General features: G+C 36.4%; 1 protein-coding gene across 3 annotated transcripts in view; it reads right to left on the bottom strand.

Moving 5' to 3' along the window:
• Positions 1 to 22,676, bottom strand: part of SYNDIG1 (synapse differentiation inducing 1) — a 280,651-nt gene that overhangs the window by 183,149 nt on the left and 74,826 nt on the right. The window contains exon 2 of one of the 3 annotated variants that reach the window (XM_072634624.1): positions 3,906 to 4,082. The exons of the other annotated variants lie outside the window; for them this stretch is intronic. The gene's annotated coding sequence lies outside the window, so the exon portion shown is untranslated. The remainder of the gene's footprint in view (positions 1 to 3,905; positions 4,083 to 22,676) is intronic. 3 annotated transcript variants of the gene reach the window in all.

The raw sequence follows: 22,676 nt of genomic DNA, 5'->3' as shown, positions 1-22,676 counted from the left end.
TAGATATATAGGAAGATAACCAGGAAATAAGAGTATCATAGTAGCCAAAACTATAAAGAATATGTAGAAGTAAAGCATGCTCAATATGGTCAAAGATTAGAGATGTTAAGTAGGAAGAACAGCATCATTAGAAACTCTTTAAAAAGTATTTTCAGTTGATTGCCAGGGAATGGATTGAGAAATGGATAGAAGATAAGAATAGGCAAGAGTTATAAAGGACTCTAGGACTTATATCATGAAAGAATAAAGAGATATAAAAACAGCTTGAGAGCACACAGTAGGAATTGATAAACATTTAGAGGGCTTTTTTTGGTTGTTGACCATATAGTGATTACTTTACAAATATATTTTATCAAAAGAATTAAAACTAACTTACATTTTTAACATTTTTATTTAATAAAGATTGTATTCAAGTTATAAAAAATTATGAAGGATTGAATTATCGTGATTTTTTAAAATAATCATCCACTGTGTCTTTAAAGGCAAGGTGTCCTGCTATGCACAATTTATAAGATTCTAGGTAATATGTCATATTTTGATATTCTATTTCACATGTCTGTCTAATCTTATATATTAATATTCTTTCTGATTTCTAATATTCTATTCTGATTTCTATGTTTTTTTCAAATCAGATTCTCCTTAGATGCCTTGACTTCAGAGCTAGAAATCACACCCTGAAGGCATAACACTATGCTGGGGCCTTGGTGGTTCTACTGATGAACCCCTCCTAGGCCCACCATTTCAGGCAGTCTTTAGCCATACCTTGCCCTAGTCTCTGGTTATCTTCTCACCATCTGCTTTCTGCCTTGTACCTGACCCCAGTCCCTTTCCAATACTGGAATGATAATCAAATTCATTCTGCTTTTGCTTCTAGAAAAGATGTATCAATATGCCACTTCCCCCTCTATTGGCTTCCCTTGCCAACCTAGTAACTTTTCAAATTAAAACACATTTCCTCAATCAACCTCTGTGTTGCCTCACCATATTAGAATCAAAGCTTCTTGAAATCAGGAACTTTGTTTTCATATTCTAGAGCTTAATGCATAGTAACAATTTAAGAAATATTTTTGGTGCTAGTGGTTGTTCATTCATTGACTCACTCACTAAGACACCTAAGAGCTATTTTGTTTTCCTGAGATCATCATATTTTGCTAATTGAGTTCTTGATTAACTGAAGTTTTGCTCTAAGGACTGACTGCCCTGTTCTTAAAAATATTACTTGTATGCATGTATATATGTGTATGTCTATGACACACACATATTGTCTATGATATACACACATATACATGTTTATCTGTATAATTGATTAACTTGATTTTAGTTGTCTAGTGAGGAACCCTATCCTACTGACCAAAAAGCCTCTAAGGTTACGTTTTGTTTTCATTCATAAAAGCCCTGCTACGTCTGGCATACTGCCCTCTGTTGACAAAACACTTTTTCTAGGCCCAGATCACCAGATGGACTAGTGATTGAATGTATTACATGATGTCTCAGAACCAGTATCAACACTGCTTGGCAGGGAATGCAAGATATCAGTTGCAATTGTCCTGGGGCTATTTCTTTAATTTGTGGCACCAGGCTAGAAATACCAGTCATTGCTAAATGAGAAGCTCCATGTAGCATCATCCAGTCATTCCTCTCTGCCCAACACTGACTTTGTCTATTCACTGGCTATTTTCCCATGAAAAATAAAAATGTGACTATTTCTGGGGCTTCAGTAAATGCCAGAATAATTTAAGGGTTTGAGGGATTACTTGTTTTTAACATAATTCCAGAAAATTCACATCAACCAGTCTTTTCTGTTTGATTTAACATTGTCCTCAAAGAATTTCCCTTCATGTTGACATATAATAATAATAACATTGATGACATATAGTGCTTTAGGTAATTTAAGCCTCACAAGAACCCTACATTAAACTGAAGAAAATTGAGGTTTCTGCCTCTTAGAATCCCTTGCTCCCTCTAAAGCAGACTTCAAGTATTAGTTTCTATACAAGCCCTTTCCTTGACTCTCTTAGTTGTTATAATTCTTTCTAAAAATGATTTGGCCTTCCCCTAAACAGTGTTCATATGGAATGAATCCCCTTAGAGAATGTTGTGGTACAGCTAGGTGGCACAGTGGATACAGCAAAGGGTTTGGGATTAAGAAGACTCATCTTCATGAGTTCAATCCTGGCCCCAGACACTTTCCAGTTGTGTTACCCTGGGTAAGTCACTCAAACCTGCTTGCTTCAGTTTCCTCATCTGTAAAAAAGAGCTGGAGAAGGAAATGTCAAATCATTTTAGTTTCTTTGCCAAGAAAACTCCAAGGGGGTCAAGAAGTGTCAGATATGACTGAAAAACAACAAAAAAGGATGTTAACGCCTTAAGAATAAGGAATCCTATTTTTTGTCTTTTGATTGCTAAGTATCTAGTAACATGGTACAATACACAGCAGGTGCAGGTGATTACTATTGAACTGAATTGGGATTCATAGATGCTTTCATCTGAAAGATACCTTAGAAATCTTTTGGTCCACTTAAACTGGACCCCAAAAGGTTAAGGGACTTGGCCAAAATCACACAGTTGGTTAATGATAACTTAAATAGTTTTCTAAGAATAAAACACAACTAACACATCAGAGGATAAAGATTTAATTTCCTTCTAGGCCTAATCCTAGGAGACTTTTTACTGTGACATCAAGGAAAATGACAGGAAATAAAGATGAGTAAATATCTTGCTCTAAGAATAAACCACTCATTTATCTAAGATCTACTTTTCCAGGAAGCTATGGGATACAATTAGAAGTTTCTCTATTGGTGCTTTAGGGTAGCTGGTTTCCAGAAGAATGTATTCATTAGACATACTTGGATGATTAGCTTATGCTCAGAATGGATGGGTCTTAAATCTGAATAAAGTCTAAAACTAAAGTTTTCCCACCTTTCCCATCTATACATGGTAGTGTTATGACAGATGAGCCTCAAATTGCTTCAATGAGCTGCACAAATCAGTCTAATGAGGAGTTATAGTCTTTAATGTGAATTTACTCTGTTGTATTGAAGGGGAAATATACCCGAAGAAAGAAATAAATGCAGCGTAGTAAATCAGGTTTCCCCAGGGCACAAACTACTCCCTGATAGGTACCTTTGGAAACTGCATTCAATCTTTGAAACCACTGGAGAGATCTTTTCTTGCTTCAGGGTACCACATAATCACATATGCTGCAGTATAAAGTGGTGGGTTATTCACTGGGACAAGCTGGTTCATTGATTTAGGGACAGCAATTGGTTCATCAAGAAAGCAGAGATGGAAGAAACAATTGGTGTCTTGACTCTTAGATATAATTAGGGTAAAAAGACAAGTGAAAACTGCTCCTGAACAAGTAACAGGAAATATAATTTTAAAGTACAGTCTCAACAGAAGAAGAGAGCTGAATAAGATAAAGTGCTAATATTTTTTTCTAGGTCTTTTCTTTTAGGACTTCAAAGTATAATAAAGGAGTTAGGAGGTAGCATAGGGAGAAGAAAGGTCCCCAGTCTGATCTGGAAAGTAAAGATGCAAGAGTTGATGTCAACTAAGCTTCTTAAACATGCCCAAGGTAGGAAAGATGGAAAGAAACTTTTGCTTTTCCATTGTCACGATTTTGATCTGGTCTACCATTAGCCATTAACATATAAATTAGAAACCACCCTTTCTTCAGTACAGAGAAAAGGCTAGATCTGTTTACTACTTTTGTTATATATTTGCATTCCAAAAAAGAAATAGTCCTAACCATGAACTGAAAGAAATCTCCTATATTCTCACAATGTTAATACTATGGTTACATGGGGGAGGGGCACTTATAAATAAATACATTATTTCCCTCACATCCTTTCTTCCTAGTACATGATATTTAACAGTTATATAGTGCTTTAATATTCACATACATTTAACATATATAACATGGTGGACCCTTGCTCTGCTCTCTAAGGGCCAGGTTTGTTGTCTTGTTCTCCTCTTCTCCCCAGGATTTTCTAGTCCCCCCAGGGAATTAGAAAGTGTGTCTTGCCTTTGTCATAGGCTCAAGCCTCCATTGACTGTCTCCTTCCCATTTTAGGATTAGCCTGAGAGGCAAAAGATACAGGTTTAATGAACAGATGGAACTAACATTTATTAAACTCCTTCTATCTGACAATGTGTTAGACATTATGCATACAAATTAAAAAATAAAAACAGTTCCTCCTTTCAAGAAGCTTATATTCTACCTGGGAGAAATGACACATGCAGGATACCTCCAGCCTAGAGAAGAGAATAACTACAAGAAACTACAGAGATTGTGAGCTTAAGCACTGGAGAGTTGATGTTCATATTTTCATTTTCTCTCTAATAGCAATAGTAAAACTTGTTTGATTACTATTACCAAATGACATGTAAGCCTAACACGTGGAAAGGGCATATGTGTGTGATTATGTGTACTGGTTGAGTAAATGGAAATATGTTTGAGCTGGATAGGTCCTGGCTTCTTGATGGTAGTGAAATAGAGTGTGAAGAATATACTTGGCCCACTTATAGTAGGTTAGGTGAGATCTCTTTCACTCAATCATTAATCAGGGTGGATCAGTTCAGAAACAGAGTAACAAATCTGAGTAAATTAATTCTCCCAGGGTGGGAAATCATTAGGAAATATGGAAGAGGTCTGAGGGTTGTTCTTCCTGTTGCAAAGAAGTGGGCCACTAGGAAGACAGATGGCCATTCTGGGTATGCACTGGTGAATGGGTGTTAGTTCTATCAGTGATTAGCTATGCATAAGGAATTGACAACATCTCTGAGCCTCAGTTTCTTTCTCTGTAAATAGAGTGGACCAGATAAGTGATCAATAATCTTTTAAGCAATAAGAGTCATCTGAAGGATTGGTACTTTTTTTCAAAAAATCAGTCTTAGAATAGGGGAAGTATGATATAAGAAATAGAATTCTGGATGTGGGCCCAGGAGGCTCTGGATTGAAATCTCACCTCTGATATTTACTAGCTGTGAGACCCTGGTTAAATCACTTAACCTCCATGTGACTCAGAAAATGTCCTCCGAGATATCTACCAAATCATATCAAGATCATTAGATGAGTTAAAGAATTATCCCACTGGGTTGATAAAATCAATGATCCTTAGATATATTTAAAGTACAGCTTTTTAAAGAGCTAAATTATGGAATGATTTGATAATGTGTTTATATTAAAAAATTAAAATTATTTTATATTTTTACTGATGGGACACCAAGAATAAAGAGCACAGATACATATTTTATCTCTATTTTTTGCCAGCATTTCATTTCACCACATAATTCACAAATTATGGTGACTCATTTTTCCAAGTACCAAATGTGCTTATATATTAATGAGATGACTCAGATAAAGACATCTTTAGTTCTGACTAAAAGAAGTACAAAAACTTAAGACAAGTAGTTTGTGGCTTTCAAGTAACTGTTTGGGTGGCTGGATGGTCTTGTATGTTTTTTTTTAGCACTGAAAATCTGTGAATCTATGAGATAGAACCACATCAATAGATACTGAAGTAAGAGTGAGCCAATGGAAACAATCAAATGACTCTACTGTTCAGTGTTTATGTAGAGAGAAAGACAGAGATAGAGAGAGACACAGAGATAGAGTCCAGCCCACAGCACATGACCTGTATTAAATAAGGATTTGTCTTTGTATGTCCATTATTTCAACAAATAAATATGAGATAGGGCACATAAATGTCCTTTTCTTTTCCTTCCCTTCCCTTTTCTTTCCTTCTCTTCCCTTCCCTTCTCTTCCCTTCCCTTCCCTTCCCTTTCTTTCTTTCTTTCCTTTTCTCCAGTCAGTTGCCAAGTCTTGTTGATTCTCCCATCAACATCACTCAAATCTATCTATTCATTTCTTTCACCACTCTAATTCAAGCCGCTATTGGCTCTTGGCTAGATTCGTGTAATAACCTTCTATTGGTCTCCTTGACTCAGATCTCTGTCTTCTCTAACTCCTTCTCCACACAGCTGACAAAGTGATTTCCCTAAAGCACAGAACTGACCACATGATTCCCTTTCTAAATAAATTATAATGACTCCCTATTACCTCCAGAATCAAATAGAAGCATATCTGTTTGGTATTTAAATTCCTTCACAGTTTGGCTATAGCAGACTTTCCAGATTTGCAACATAATATTCTCTTCATAGACTCTACCATTCATCCAAGCTTGGCAGTTTGCTATTTCTCACACATGACACTTCCATCCCCCTTCTCTGTGTCTTTGCTCAGGCTGTTCATTTTCCATCTCATAATGTACTCTTTCCCTACTTTCACTTAATAGAATCTTTATCTTTCCTTAAATCTGAACTCATGTGACATCTCCTACATCAAATTTTCTGTTTCCTCTCAGCCTTTCCATCTGATCACTTGGCATTTGTTTTGTATATTTTCTATAATTTATTTATTTATGCCTGTATGGTTAATGTATTTTTGCCTAATGTGAAGATCCTTCCCATCCATAAATCACATGGAAGCCTAAGTCACATGTGTTGGGAGAAGCTTGCTGAATGGGTGAAGCAGAGCTGGGAAGAAGTTCGTGAGAGCAGTTAGGGTGGAGGAGAGAGAAAGAACACAGGAAGGCACAAGTAGTCTTGTGAGTGTTTGCTTGTGGAAAGGGCCCAGCAGTAGGGCAGGGGCAGGGGTTGGCTTGGGAATGGCGTTGTCTCCTGCAGTGCTAATGTGCATTGACTTCTTGGCTACTATGATGGATTTCACTTTCTGATGCTGGGATTTGATTTTCTGGTGTCTGAATGTATGTTTTTCTTCTACCTTCTATATGGACAGTTTGCTATACTTTGAGATTCAGAACTACTTCAGCATATTCGCAATCACTGCTAGTACTGTGAATATTGCCTTGATGATACATTGCCCATGTTATTTTCCCCATAGAATGCAGGCTCCAAGAAGCTATGGATGTTTCATAGTTGTCTTTATATTCCTAATACTAAGCACAATTTCTGGCACTCAGGAAGAGTTTAATAAGCCCTTTTGATTGATACGTACCAGATGTGACCACAGACAAGTCATTTGACCATTCAGTGGTCCAGATAGCTCTTAAACTATAAGTTATATATGATTTGTCAGTCTTTAACAAAAGGATTTCCCTTGCAGAATTTCTTGAGGCTAAATGAAATTACAGATACAGACTGAAAACTAATAAATTGTTTATACATCTTATAGGTACTTAATTCTTTTTCATTAATGCTAACACTACTTAGCAATAATTTATTTTGTATCTATTATGTCCAATTCATTGGACTAGACACCAATAATAAAAAAAATAAAAGAGATGAAAACAAAAGGAATCTTAGTCCCTGCCTTAGAGCCCAAAAGGGTGAAAAGGGGTGCTGAGATATAGACATATATAAATGCAACACTACTAGCACCTGATAAATGCACAGAGCAATACAAAATCTGCAGAGATCACATAAGCCAGGGGAAATGAATTCAGCAATAATTGTAAGGGAAGAGACCATCAAGTTGGCCCTTTATCAGACTTAAGAAATAACAGTACTTACCCTCCTGCCCCCTTTTCCTAAATACCTTAACTATATAAAAATATGCAGGCAGAGAGAATTGTGGAGTACACTGTCGTAGAACAGAGCAGAAAGCAATGTAGCTTAAATACCCTTTCTCAATTTAAGAGATTAAAATGGTCCACAGTCATACACAGCAGAAACAAAGCCATGCTGAGAGACAGATTTACACAGTGGATAGATAGATTCCTAAAGCTGAGGTCAGCAGACCTGGCCTTGACTTACACCCCAGTCACTTTCAAGAAGTAAATCATGGGCAACTTCCTATTGTATTGGTTTCCTCTTCTATAAAATAGGGATACTGATGCTTGGTCTAGCTCTTTCATAGGGTTATTGTTTGGAAATAACTAACTGGGCTAACCTCATTTGCTAATCCAAATTGTTAACCTGAAATCACGATATAAATGTACATTGCCATTTTTGTTGGTCTTGTGTTGTTATTTTACATAGAGCTGAAAGAAAGGGTAGAGATCACCGAGTCTGATTGTCAGTTCAACACACATTTATTAGGCATTTACTGTGTGATAAGCACTGGGAATAGAAAGGCAAAAATGAGATATTTCCTGACATCAAGAAGCTGACATTCCATTGACTATATAACTTCTACACAGATATGTAAATACAAAATAACTCAGAAATTGGTACACGATATAGGATACAAAGTTCCAACTTCACTAACTGACTACAGAGGGTATATAGTTTCTAGATACTTGTTTATAACACATGTGTAGTAACTCATACATACTAACACTAATGAAGCATCTGTGGTGCAGTGTATAGAGAACAGGGTCTGGAACTAATAAATGCTGAGTTCAAAGGCAGCATAAGATACAACCCTGAAAAAGTCATGTAACCTGTCTGCCTCAGTTTGCTCAACTATGAAATGGGAATTATAATTGCACCTATTTCCCATGGTTGCTGTGAGGATAAAATTAATTTATATTTGTAAAGCACTCAGCACAGTGTTCTGGCACATAACAGGCACTTACCTTCTTTCTGCTGAATGCTTTACAAAATACTCTACTTTGTGTGGTTCAGATCTCCAGCAGAATTGTTATCAATTGAAAAGGTACATTATTGATGTAGGAGAACCATTCATTGAAGTGTCCATGTAAAAATTATGATAATAGCTTGCTTGCTAAGCTTATCAACATTAGTTGAGATGAATGGTTCTCTTGTCCCTGAAGGGCTTGTCTAGAAAAAATAATTGAATACAAGATCTGGGAAAAGGGATTCAAGTTCTATATATTTTTTTGTATGCAAAAAATGGGTTGGGGGAAGGGAAGCAAAAATAATTTACATTTGCATGCACTTTAAGGCTGGCAAAGCATTCACACAGCTTATCATATTTGAGCTTCACTACAGTCATTACTGTCACCATCTTCATTATCATCATCCTCATTATGAGTAGCTTTTATATGGTACTGTAAGATTTGTGAAAACACTTTGCATATATTATCATATTTGAGCTTTAAAATACAATAATAATAATAATAATAATGAAAATGATAGCTAGCATTTATATAAACATTTTAAGGTTTACAAAATATTTAAGTTTCTCCTTTTATCCTCACAATATGCCTGGGAGACAGGTGTAATTATAATTCCCATTTTATAGATTAGGAGACAGATAGAGGGTAAGTGATTTGCCAAAAGTTATATGGTAAATGTTTGAGATCAGGTTTAGATTCTGGTCTTCCTGACTCCAAATCCAGCATTCTAATCACTTTGCTACCTAGTTGCCTATGTGAATTAAGTGACAAATATCGTTATCTCCATTTTTCATATGAGCAAACTGAGGCTTGGTTGCAGCTCTTTCTTTCTTTTAGCCCAGCACTCTAACCATTTTACCATGACACTCTTAGGTAGGACATATATGGAGATATCAGTTTCCTCGAATTTTAGCTTTCTATAAGCAGGACTTGCCTAGAAATGACTGGTTTGTTTTCCCCTGTTGGCTGTGATTTCCTCATATGCAAAATGGTAAAGAAATGATAGTACATACTTTCCAGGATTGTTGTAAGGATCAAATGAGATATTAATTGTAAAGCCCTTAGCACAGTGCCTGATGTAGTAAATGCTATACATGTCAGTTGCTATTATTATTATTCATTATAGTTAGCAGATGAAGGCATTCCTTCTTATCCTTTCTCTTCTATCTATGCATAAGGGCAAGTAAAATAGGATATTTTGCTATTTTACTTTTAGCATAATCAAGAAGTATAATGCCTCTACTTGAATGTGACTAAGGAAGATCTTTCCCACTTATTGTCTGGTCTGGGAAGATTTGTAGGAAGGTCAATGCTTTTTGTTAATGAGGCACTAGTTCTCTAGGGATGTGATGCCTTCTGGCTCTAAAAAGTGTATAAAGACTCTGAGGGTGAGGTTTTATTTGGGGCTTAGTTTTTATAAGATGGTTTCAGTAGCTGATGAAGCTACTTTAAGGAGTCCTCCTGGTTTTGAAAACCCAGATGTCGGTGCTTCCCTCTTTGGTAACTATGGTCAGTTAGACCTGTCTGTTAAATTATGATCAGGCAGAGGAAGCCATGTCTGTTGACTTTTTGATTTCTCTGTATTTTCTTTACTGATTCCCCTGAAATAGGTGAATAATAGAAGTGTTTGGTTAAAGGAATGATACATGTGCTTGATTAAAGTGATTGTTAATCCGTCAAAATTTGCCTTTACTTTTACGAATGCAGATCTAATAACCTGTGACAGTAGGCCCCGATGAGTATGTTGAGGTGCTTACTGATACACTATGTGACCTTGGGCAAGTGAAAACCTCCTTGATCCTCAGTTTTTTATCTTTCAATTGAGGGGGTTGGATTTCTAAGAAAGCTTTCAAGTGAACATCCTATGACACATCATGTAATTTACTACCTTTGTTATTGAAGAAGAGTCTATTTTCTAGGTTTAAGAAGCCACATTCTACAAGTCCAAAATGTCAAACCAACACAATGTGGTACAATGGGGAGGCCACTGAATCTACAGTAAGAGGAACATAGGTCAAATCCCAGATATAATGATTACCATCTATATTGCCTTGAACAAGCCCCTCAACCTCCTTGGACCTCTGTTTTTTATCTGTCAAATGAGGGGATCGTAATAGATAGATAGTTTCTGAGGTCCTTTCTCCTTTTAAATCTATAAGCCACTGGAGAAAAAAATGAAACTCATCAGCAGATTAATTTAGTGTTCATATCTGGGCTCATTTGCAGGCAAGGATTATTTTTAATGCTTTAAATTCTTTCTCTCTATGACTAAATTAAGAAAAAAATCTAGGAGAGTAACAGGTATTGGGTTTTCTGAAACTCCAAAAGATATTAGAAAGCTTTTGTGTAAACAATAACACTTGCCTTCTTGCTTGGTAAACAGTGTATGTATTTCTAATAATGTCAGTGTATTGGGAGAAATGCCTGCAGCTCACCATTCTCATTAAACAACTAATACTTGCCTTGAGCACAAACATGCTAGAAAGTTTAGTGATTTGGAGAGAAGGAAAGCTAATGGAGCATCAGAGATCTGAGTGGGCTATTATTATTTAGCATTTATGCTGAACATTACATTCATGAAGGGTGGTTTTTGTTTTTGGTACATTTTAGTCCTTTGCCAGTGAATCAAGCTTTGTCAGTTGTCTGTGATTTCCTGCTTTTGATTAATCAAAATCTTGAAATAAGCAAGACTGGAAAGAATTCCTTCAGCATCAGAGGACTACAGTCAGTGAACTGGAATCTGAAATTTGATTGTGTAATGAGGCATATCATCCAGGAACCCTAGCTTCTGGTGCTAGTTTTATTGCTAAATGTGATGGAGAGCAAGCTGTTTCTCCTTGGGTTCCTCTGTAAACCCAAGAAATGAGGGCTTAAAAAGAATTATTTTTAAGCACTTGGTATGTACATGATTCTGTCCTATAGAAATACCTCTAGCATAATAATGAGATGCTTCTATTATTGTGACCTTGGGATTCTGATCTAACAAGATCACAGGTAATTACCGAATCATAGAATGCAATGTCATAAGGCTTAAATTATGTCTCAGGATTTTGAATGAACTAAGGGATGAGAGTATTGAACTCCTGTTGATGACCTCTGACAAAATCCAGAAAAGAGCAGAAGTGCCACAAGACTTCAAAGAGAAAAACATCACCCCATTTTTTGGGGGAGAGGAATGAAATAAAGGGACAAGTTCTTCAAATTATAGGGCTGTGATCTAGGTTTCAATACAAGGTAAAATACATCTAATCAATCAACAAGCATTTATTAAGTACCTACTATGTGTCAGCCACTATTCTGATTGCTAGAGACACAAGATCAAAAACAAAATAGTCCTTGTCTTCAAAGAATTTACCTTCCATTGTGGGAATCACAAAGCCCACTTAAGTCTATGCATTGCATAGACTTGTTAAGACAAGGGATTTTGGGGAGGGAGTAAGGCACTAAGGAATTGAAGGAGTGACAGGTGATCACTGACTGTCAGATGGAAGAAATCTAAGAGGTAATGTAGTATAACTGCTTCTTATTACAGCTGAGGAAAATGAGGACTTGGAAAGGTCAAAAGGATTAGTACATGACAGAGCTGGAATTTGAACCCAGGTCATCTGTATCTAGAACTGCAACCCTTTCCACTATACCATGCTATCTCCTCACATATGATTTCCAAAAAGTTCTAAGCCAAACACAAGAACAGCAAAAAACTAGAATGATCTCATGTTGGTGGTACGCCACGATGATGTAGCTTATTCCTAACCAACACATTGATTTTGAGATATTAAAGTGGAAAGAATACTGGCTCTCAAGTTGGAACATGGGTTCAAATTCCAATTCTAATAGTACTGTTTGTGTCAATGAGGGTAAGTCACTCAACCTCCCTGGGTCTCAGTTTTTTAAATTACCAAATGAGGCATTGGACTAGATGACCAAAGTAGTTGGTACTTTCCAATTCCAGACTGATAATCTCTATGACTTTAGATTTCTTGCTTCCAAGGTCTCATGGAAATTGATTTTTAAAAATTGTTCATATATCTGTATGTATGTATGTATATATACATATTCATGTACGTACACACAGACACACACGTATATGGGTTGAAGTTTTATCTCTGATACTATCTGTATAACAATGGAGAAATGTGCTATACATACCTCAGAGGGTGGTTGTGAGTCTTAATTGAGATAATGTAGATAAGCACTTAACAAATTCTAAAGCAATATATAAATTTCAGTTATTATTAATTATTATTATTGGTAGTAATAGTGCTAGTAGTAGTAGTAGTAGTGGTGGTGGTGGTAGTAGTAATAGTAGTAGTAGTAGAGTCTGGGTCTGGGTCCTACTCTGAAGAAAAGTATGGGAGAGAAAAGGTATTAACTCACTACCAAATTGAAAGTCTAAAGAGCCATTGTGCTGATCTTTTTGTTGTATGCCTATGAAACATAGACAGTCTACCAGCGCCATGCCAGGAAAATGAATCACTTCCGCTTGACTTAGGAAGATTCTGAACATCACCTGGCAGGATAAGGTACCAGACACTAAGGTCCTTACTTGAACTAAACTGCCAAGCATTCAAACCATGCTTCAGAGAGTACAACTTTGGTTGGCCATGTTGTTTGAATGTAAAACATATGCTTGCCAAAAAACTATTTTATGAAGAATTTGCATGGGGCAGGTGATCACATGGTGGTCAGAAGAGGTGATACAAGGACATTCTTAATGTGTCTCTCAAGAACTTTGGAATTGATTGTGTGACATGGGAGACACTGGCAGAGGAAAGCTCAGCATGGCATGACCACATCAGAAAGGGTGCTGAGCTCTATGAGCAAAGCAGAATTGAAACATCTCAAAGGAAATATAGGATGTACAAATTTTTGTTCACATGGACTATCTGTGCCCAGTCTGTGACACAGCAATCCAAGCTCATATTGGTCTGATCAGTCACAGTCAGACACATTGAAATTTGACTTTATCATGGCAATATCCTTTTGATCCTCTTCGAGAACAAAGGACAACAACCAACCAACCAACCAAGTAGTAGAGCAGTAATAGTAGGGAAAAGACACATTTGTAGTAGAAGCTATTGGCTTTATAATATCTCTGTGGTTGTACAAATGCTCCATGGAGAAGATTTATGTGACAAAAACCAATACACTTAAAATCTGTCTGAAAAAGCAAAGAGTATAACTAACACAAAGATGTGAAAACCATCAATGGCTTTCTAGAACATTTCAGAAGTCTGACTCAAAGTCTACCGAAGCAAAGAGAGCACAGTGATTTGGGCTTTCTTTTCTAGTATCTTCAGTTCTCTATCACACATAAAGTAAAGAAATGGATATTTTGGCTTCTCTAATTCATTAAAATGGTGCTAAGCATTCACCATGTACAATGTACTAGGGACCCAAAGACCAAGCAGAGAAAGAGCCTGTGTCTGTAAGTGGTTTATCCTCTTTACTAGGATATATGTGTGCAAATAAGTAAATAAATGATGAGAGAGAGAGAGAGAGAGAGAGAGAGAGAGAGAGAGAGAGAGAGAGAGAGAGAGAGAGAGAGAGAGAGAGAAGAGAGAGAGCACTCAAAGCACCCACTTTCCATTTCAGCCTCACAGCAACCACATAAGTACAATAGATTTTATTATCTCTATTTTATAGTTAAGGAAATTGAATACAAGATGTTTAGAGGACATGCATTGCCAGACAGCTAGTCAATTTCAGAGGCAGGATTTGAACATGTCTTCTCAACTCCTAATCCTACACTCTTGTCACTATACCTTGCTGCCTGTCTGAGCAAAATTAAGCGTAATACTAGCTGTCACTATATGAAGCTCTTGTTTTCAAAAGGTGGATTTAGAAGGTCCAAAGTTCATAGTAATTCTGTCCTTGTAAAATAGTTATGAAACATTGGAATTGCCCATTATTAGTAAAAAACTGTCTAACAATAGGCTAGGGAATTGGGATTCCAGTCCTATGCTAGGACAGCACACTTTCTCCAATGTAGCTCCCACTATGTCCCACGCCCCCAATTTACAAAACAAAGAGATTCAAAGAACAAGAAGGATAGCATTGAGCACAAGTATTTTGAAAAATAAAATTGGATCAATAGGATATAATATTTAATAGAACAAAGAGATATGCTTTGAAATAGCTACCTCTTGGCTGTCAACATCACCAACCTGAAGTAAGACAGAATCAATTTTTCTGTGTTTTTTGTTTCATTTCATTTTCCTCAGTGTTGTAGCCCCTGAGTTTCTTCATCTTAGGCCTTGTCATTTTCCTGTTACCTCCCTTTTCTATTTGTTATCCCTCTTGAGGAATCCTTAAAGTTCCTACTATAGATTAAAAACAACAACAACAACAACAAAATCTTTGCCCTCCAGATATAGCTTCTTCTCTTCCCAAGATGCAATGAAACACAAATCCCAAAGTCTCTAGCCACTAGGTCTTTTCCTAAGGGCATGGCCTAATCCTTGACAGAATACCTATTACAGAAGAGTCACTGGTTCTAGTCTCTGTTCTGTCACTAATTGACTCTGTGGCCTTAGGCAAGTCTGGGTATTTTTCAGGACATCAGTCTTTTCATCTCTAAAATGAATAGATGATCCCTAAGCTCCTTTCCATCTCTAAAATGTTATGATTCTATGAATAAGAATAATTGAAATAGGCTCACAGAGGTTATGCAATTTGCTTAGAGTCCAAGAATATTTGAACCCAGGACCCCCTACTACCAGTTACAGAATTTATTCTAGCACACCACCTTTCTTGCCTCCCTCAAGGGACTTAAACAGGAATTGTCTCTGTCTTCAAAGAGCTAACAAGAAGCATGAGCAGTCATTCCCACTTATTAAATCTGTATGACAAGAAATATTTATTACCTTAAATTTGAACATTATTCTCTTACCTTATTTCCCCGTCCTAAGCTATCATGTCCTGTGATTCTACTAATACTTTTAAACTTCTCTTTTTTTTAAGAATGTTACTTCTGCTCTCAAAAATTTTCATTTTTTTTTGTGGGGGGAACCAAGATGGCAGAGTAAAAGCAGGGATTTGATAGAGCTCTTCCCCCAAACCCAGTCAAGTATCTGTAAAAATGAGTCTAAACAAATTCTGGAGCTGCAGAAGCAGAATAACCGAGTAAAGCAAATCTCCAGCCTAAGACAGCCTGGAAGGTTGACAGAAATCATCTATCCTGCTGGGCTGGGAGCAGAGTGCAGTCCAACACAGGCCAGCACAGGTGGGACCTGAGCAGGCCTCAGGGGGTACTGAATCACTGGTGGTTTCCAGACTTCATGACCCTCAAACACCAAAGACAAATTAGAAGGTCAGCGGAAAAAAACTTGTTGGACCTGTGTGAGAGAGTAGAGTGGTCCTGCCCCAGCCCCGGGGTGGCAGAGAGGACAGAGGAGCTGCTGGTGGCCACAGAAGCAGCAGGGACAGCAGCCGCCACAGTTTCTGGAACTCTAGGCCACAGATGGTAAGGAGATGAAGCAGCTGGCAGTATACCTCCCCACCTGAACTGAAAGCAGGAAACTACCTTGACAAAGAGCTCAAAAGTCAAGTAATTGGCTGAGAACATGAGCAAAAACAGGAAAAAAATTAGACTGTAGAGTATTACTTTGGTGACAAGGAAGATCAAAACATACAACTGGAAGTGAACAACAAAGTCAAAATTCCTACATCCAATGACTTCAAGAAAGAGATGAGTTGTCTCAGTCCATGGAAGAACTCCAAAAGGATTTTGAAAATCAACTAAGAGAAGTAGAGCAAAAACTGGGAAGAGAAATGAGAGTGAGAGAAGAAAATCATGAAAAGTGACTCAACTGCTTGCTAAAAGGGACGCAAAAATTCTGAAGAAAATAATACCTTAAAAAATAGACTAATCCAAATGACAAGAGATCCAAAAAGTCAATGAGGAAAAGAATATTTTAAAAAGCAAAAATAGCTAAATGGAAAAGGAGGTCCAAAAGCTTACTGAGGAAAATAATTCTTTAAAAATTAGAATGAAGAAGATGGAAGCTAATGACTTTACGAAAAATCAAGAAATTATAAAACAAAGCCAAAGCGATGAAAAAAATACCAGACAATGTGGAATATCTCATTGGAAAAATAACTGACCTGGAAAATAGATCCAGGAGAGACCTAAAAGCCACACTCAAAAAAAGAGTCTAAACATCATCTTTCAAGAAATTATCAAAGAAAACTGCCCTGATATTCTAGATCCAGAGGGTAAAATAGATATTGAAAGAATCCCCTGATTGCCCCCTGATGGAGATACCAAAAAGAAAACTCCTAGAAATATTGCAGCCAAATTCAAGCAGCCAGAAAGAAGCAATTTGAGTATTGTAGAAATAGAATCAGGGCAACACAAGATCTAGCAGCTTCTACATTAAGGGATCAGAGGACTTAGAATATGATATTCCAAGAGTGAAAGGAGCTAGGATTAAAACCAAGAATCACATGGTGAGGAAAGCTGAATATAATAATTCAGGGGAAAAAATGATCATTCAATGAAATAGAAGAATTTCCAACATTCTTGATGAAAAGACCAGAGTTGAATAGAAAATTTGACTTTCAAATTCGAGAAGCATGAAAAGGTAAACAGGAAGGAGAAATCATAAGGGACTTACTACAGTTGAACTGTTTATATTCCTACATGGAAAGATAATATTTGTAACTCTTGAGACTTTTCTTAGTGTTAGGGTAGATGGAGGGATTATACATAGAGAGCACAGAGTGAGTTGAATATGGAGCAATGATATGTAAAAAAAATAAAATTAAGGGCTGAGAGAGGAATATATTGGAAGAAGAAAGAGAGAAACAGAATATAAAACAGAACATAAAAGAGGCAAGAAAAAGTTGTTTTTCAATGCAGGGGAAGAATGAGGAGGTTAAAGGGAAAGAATGAATCTTATTCTCATTGCATCTGGCTTAAGGAGGGAATAACATGCACATTCAATTTGGTATGAAAATGTATCTTACACTATAGGAAAATGGGGTGAAGGGGATAAGCTGGGGGTGGGAGAAAGATAGAAGGCAGGGCAAATAGGAGGAGAAGGTAGTTACAAGTATACACTTTTGTGAAGGGACAGGGTCAAAAGACAGAACAGAATAAATGGGGGGCAGGATAGGATGGAGGGAAAATAGTTAAGTCTTTCACAACATGACCATTACACAAGTGTTTTGCATAACTGTACCTGTATAACCTATATTGAATTACTTGCCTTCTCAATGGGAGTGGGTAGGGAAAGAGGAAGGGAGAGAGGTTGGAACTCAAAGCTTTAAAAAACAAACTTTAAACATTGTTTTTACATGCAACTGGGAAATAAGACATACAGGCAATGGGGTATAGAAATCTATCTTGCTCTACAAGAAAATAGAGGGGAAGAGGACAAGAGAAAAGGAGGTATATGATAGAAGGGATGACAGATTGGTGGAAGGAGTAATCAGAATGCACTCGTTCTTAGGGTGGGTCGAGGGGAGAGATGGGGAGAAAATTTGGAACTCAAAATCTTGTGGAATTGAATGTTGAAAAATAAAAATAAATTATTTTTTAAAATTCTTTTTTTGCCTTTATATTAATAATATTCCAATTCCTTAGACCAATAAGATTGATAAACCCAGAGGAAACATGGCCCCAGAGCTCCTTTTATCATTTATTTTGCCTCTTTACCTGGTAGGAGCATTCAAATTGTCATACTAATTAATTTCCAGATACATCTTCATCATTTTTCTCTCAATCTTTTCTCCTACAGTTTTCCATTGTGAAAGTCATTGTCCTGTCTTTTTTGCTTAACTGATTTTTAATTCCTATATTTCCCATAAATTCCCATATTCCAATTTTTTGATTCCTATAACACTTACTCTCTATACAACTTGTTTGATGTTTACTTTTGTTGTTTTTGTCGGGTCCTGGGACTTAATTCTTGAGAAACGTAAAGAAACTCTCTACCAGTGCAAATCAACAATGGCTCTGCAAGTTATACCTCTGATTTTGCCAATTTTAAGATGTAAATACTTAAATTGAAAATCTATCAGCTCTTATGAGCCAGGTAGAACTGGTTCCAACACAACCCTGTATATAGATGAGTTGGCAAGGAATCAGATTATAATTAGTACAGAGTTAGCCTGAGGTATATGCTCCACAGTATCAATTCTAGGTACCAGTGGGAACACATTACAAACATGAAAAGTGAAGGAATAACAGAAAGATTATTGACTATCTAAATACGTACTCATGATTTGATGAAGTGCATGCCTTAGTTTGAAATTCAGGAGTTATGACCTCTTGATGTCATGCTAGTGCCCTTTTCTGACTTTTGTATTCTAACATAATTGGAGTATGACTTCATCAGTAATACAAACTATTACATAACATTCCCATCTCCCACAGAAAAGAAAGTAGGCAATAAAAGTATAAACGAGGCATCTGATGCTATTTTCTCATTTGAAATTGTGAAGATTTCCTGAATCTTTACATAGAGGAACAGTTCAATTATTCATTTACAGAGTAAGAAGCCTTCAGCATTTATTCCAGAAGTATACCTTACATTACTCTCAGGAAGGATATAGTCTAATTAGCTACTGATAGCATTGTTAGATTTAGAGGGAAAAAGAAACTTGTGGTGTTAAGTGGAAGCTAGTAGATCCTGACTACATGATAAGACTATAGATTCCTTTTAATAAATGACTCTAAATCATTTCCTGAACCATCATTTATTTTCTTATCAGAAGGCCCTGGTAGTATTATATAATGGCACTGTGAGGATACCATTAGATTGAGGAGTCAGAGGACCTTGGTTCAAAATCTGGCTGTTACTTGTTTGACCTTGAGAATGTCACTTAGTTTTTCAAAGCCTCAGTATTTTTATTTGTACAAAGGGGGAAAAAAGAGCAGAGTAGAAGTTGGGATTAGGTTTGATAGCCTCTAAGTTCCCTTGTAGTTCCAGATCTGTATTGCTATGATCATAATTTTAAGCATAATTTGATTGAATATGACCAAGGACCTAACAAGCATCAGGTACTTCTGGGAATATGAAATGGTAATAAGGGGCTGCTCCCATGCCTACAAAGAATTTATGCTTTAACTGTACAGATAAGTCCTACATATGAGGAAGACAATAATATAAAGTCAGAATGGTCTATTTTATATGCAGTATATTTACTAGGTCACACTATTTTTATACATAAAAGTTAAAAGAAATCTACTGATTAATAGAATTTTTGTCTAGAAGGGACCATAAAAGTCCTTTAGTCTAAATGCCCTTATTTTATAGATAAAGAAACAGCTACCTAGATAGGTGATGTGCCTTAGAGATACACAGTAAGTAGCACATGTAGAATTAGAATGCAAGTATTCTGAGTGTAAAAACAGTGACATTCCTATTATATTATGTTACCACCATTTGTAAAAATACAATTGAAAGCAAGATATAAATAGCCATACAATCAGAGTGTCAAAATCAATCAAAAAATCTTTATTAAGTACTTGCTATATCCCAGGTACTGTGATAGACATTGGAGAAATACAAAAAAGAAAAAAAAATCCCTACCATTAAGGAACTTATGTTCCATCAGATGAGATGACATATGCACAAACAAATATATGACAAAATTAAAATAAATACAAGGTTTTTGGGAATGGAGGGACCAATAGAGGCTAGAAATTTTTTGAAAGGCTTCATGTAAAAGGAGTGCACTTGAGTGGAGTTTTGGAGAAAACAAGGGATCCTAAAAGGTGTCTCTGAGGTTGAAACACATTCCAGGAAGAGTGAAAAACCAGTGCAAAGGCCCGGAGTTGGTGGTTGGAGGGTCATGTGAAAGGAACAATAAAAATTCCAGTTGGGCAGCACGGGAGATTACATGAAAGGACGTACTTGAAAAGATGAAATGTTCATAAAACTCAAAGCCCAAACTCCTCATTTTATAAATGAGGAAACAGGATTAACCTTTGCTGTTGATAATATCAAAATCCATGCAGCTGTTGTTCTCTGTCTCATTAACAAAGGTCCAGAGAGAACCTTAAGAATCATAAGCCACTGGGATCGATTTACTTGGCACTGATGTGCCAAGATTCTAAGTAATGTGCTTCTTTGCTTAATTTTCCTGCTCTGCTCATCCTAGATACAGGGTTACAAAAAGCAATGACACGAACAACCATCACACCAGCTAATTTAAATGATTGCATATACTGAGACAGATACCAAGAAAGTGATGTGGGAATTCAAGATAAAAAGGGTTGTTTCATTCTTTTTTCTTTTTTAATAATATGAAGCATTTTACCAAAAGTTAGGAACAGTTAGAAAAGACCAAATATAGTACAAAAGAAAGGCTTTCCCCTTGGGGTTTTTTCAAGGTGTGATAATTGCTATTTCAGTATATAAACATAGTTTTCAATTTCACAGAAAATTAGAAACAAATACATAATATCATTATATCTATTGGCCACCATCCAATTAATCAAGTAATAAACTCTCATGCTGTGTTCTGGACATTAGTATGAGAACCACATGATTAGTTCATCCTGAAAAACATACCAAACTGTAGCTGAAATGAGCTCACCAGAGGTCTTGACTGATGAGAAAATGAGTCATATTTCAATTCTTCATTCTGATGCTAATATCACTAATTTATTCCTCTGACAATTTTACTATTCAGTCCTTCTACACTAACCAGTGATGCATATCAAAGATCTAGAGAAGGTCAAAGGATGAAAATTGGAATAAATTGTACATTCTAGGAAAACTACTTAGCCCAACATTATTACAATCTGGAGTTTGTTAGCTACCTTCTGGCAAGCTAAAGTTGGTCCAGCTTTCAGGATGCCTTCTGGCACTCATTTTCATTACAACAGTTCTGTAGAATAATTTCATCACTTTTTATTAGGTTACCAGCAGAGGGACACTGACTTCTTTTGTGTTGGAATTTCAAGTCTTCCATTGACTAATGCGTTTTAATCAGAAAAAGCATTATGTGCCAACAAATACTGAAAAAACAAGGTCAAGTGGTTGATGTGATGAATAAACTGCTGATGCTATCCATCAATCAAAAAGATGAGCCATCATGGTACTCTGCTAAAGACATTTCATGAATCAGAAGTATATATCAAACAACACTGGAGGTATTTGAAAACTTTATATGTGTGTGTGTGTGTGTGTGTGTGTGTGTGTGTGTGCATGTGTGTGTGTGTGTGTGTGTGTGTGTATGTGTGTGTGTGCTTTAAGGATAATAGATGGATATAATATACATCAACTTAAAAAGAGGTTCCCAAATACAATTTTTTAAATGAAGTCATCATGGAATTTTAACATAGTTACAGAAATTAACTGAGAAATAAGAAACAAGGGACAGGATCAGTAGGTCCTTTTCTGAATAAAAAAGTGAAAAGAGGTAGGTTCCTCAGATATGAGATTCTAGATTGTATTTATTAATTTTTAAATTTTTAACAGGAATTTTTAAACAGGAAAATTGCCAGTAATGTCTTATCCTGATTTGTCATTGTGGCACAAAGGTGGCTCTAGCTTCTAGAGGTCTAGGTAGGTAGATCACAGCTCTGGTCATTCCTACACTGCTGAAAAGGCTCCATGTATGTCCTTCCTACAGGTTCCACCAGTACTCCAGACTTAATACATTCAAATGTAACCTCCCCAAACTTTTCTTCCTCATGACTTTCTTGTTTCTATCAATAAAACCATTAATTTCAGAGTCATCTTTGACTATTTTCTCTTCCTTTTTCCCAAATATAAGCAGTTACTAAGTTACAGGATCATAGATTTAAATGTATAATGAACCTTTATAGGTGCACCCCTTCATTCAACAGGTAAGGAAACTGAGTCAATGAATAGCTAAGTGGTTTGCACAGGGTCACATTGCTAGTATATATCTAAGGTAAAAATTCAAACTCAAGTCTGCATTTGTCCAAGTCTAGTCCTCTACTCATTACACTAATAATGGCTTTGATTTTTTGCAATATCTCTAATTCATCCATATTTTTCCATCCCTACTGCCAATATTCAGTCGTCTCTTAGTGTATTGTATTGCAGTATATTCCAATCTGTTTTGCATACTGGTAAAAATTTGCCTTTACTAAAAGAGAACTTTTGAACAAACTACCCATGAGATCAAAATGTTTTAGTGATTCAC

The sequence above is a fragment of the Notamacropus eugenii genome, chromosome 1 (assembly GCF_028372415.1).
Source record: "Notamacropus eugenii isolate mMacEug1 chromosome 1, mMacEug1.pri_v2, whole genome shotgun sequence".
Classification (NCBI taxonomy): domain Eukaryota; kingdom Metazoa; phylum Chordata; class Mammalia; order Diprotodontia; family Macropodidae; genus Notamacropus; species Notamacropus eugenii.
The sequence above is the reverse complement of the archived record's forward strand: the minus strand, read 5'-3'. Positions and strand labels throughout refer to the sequence as shown.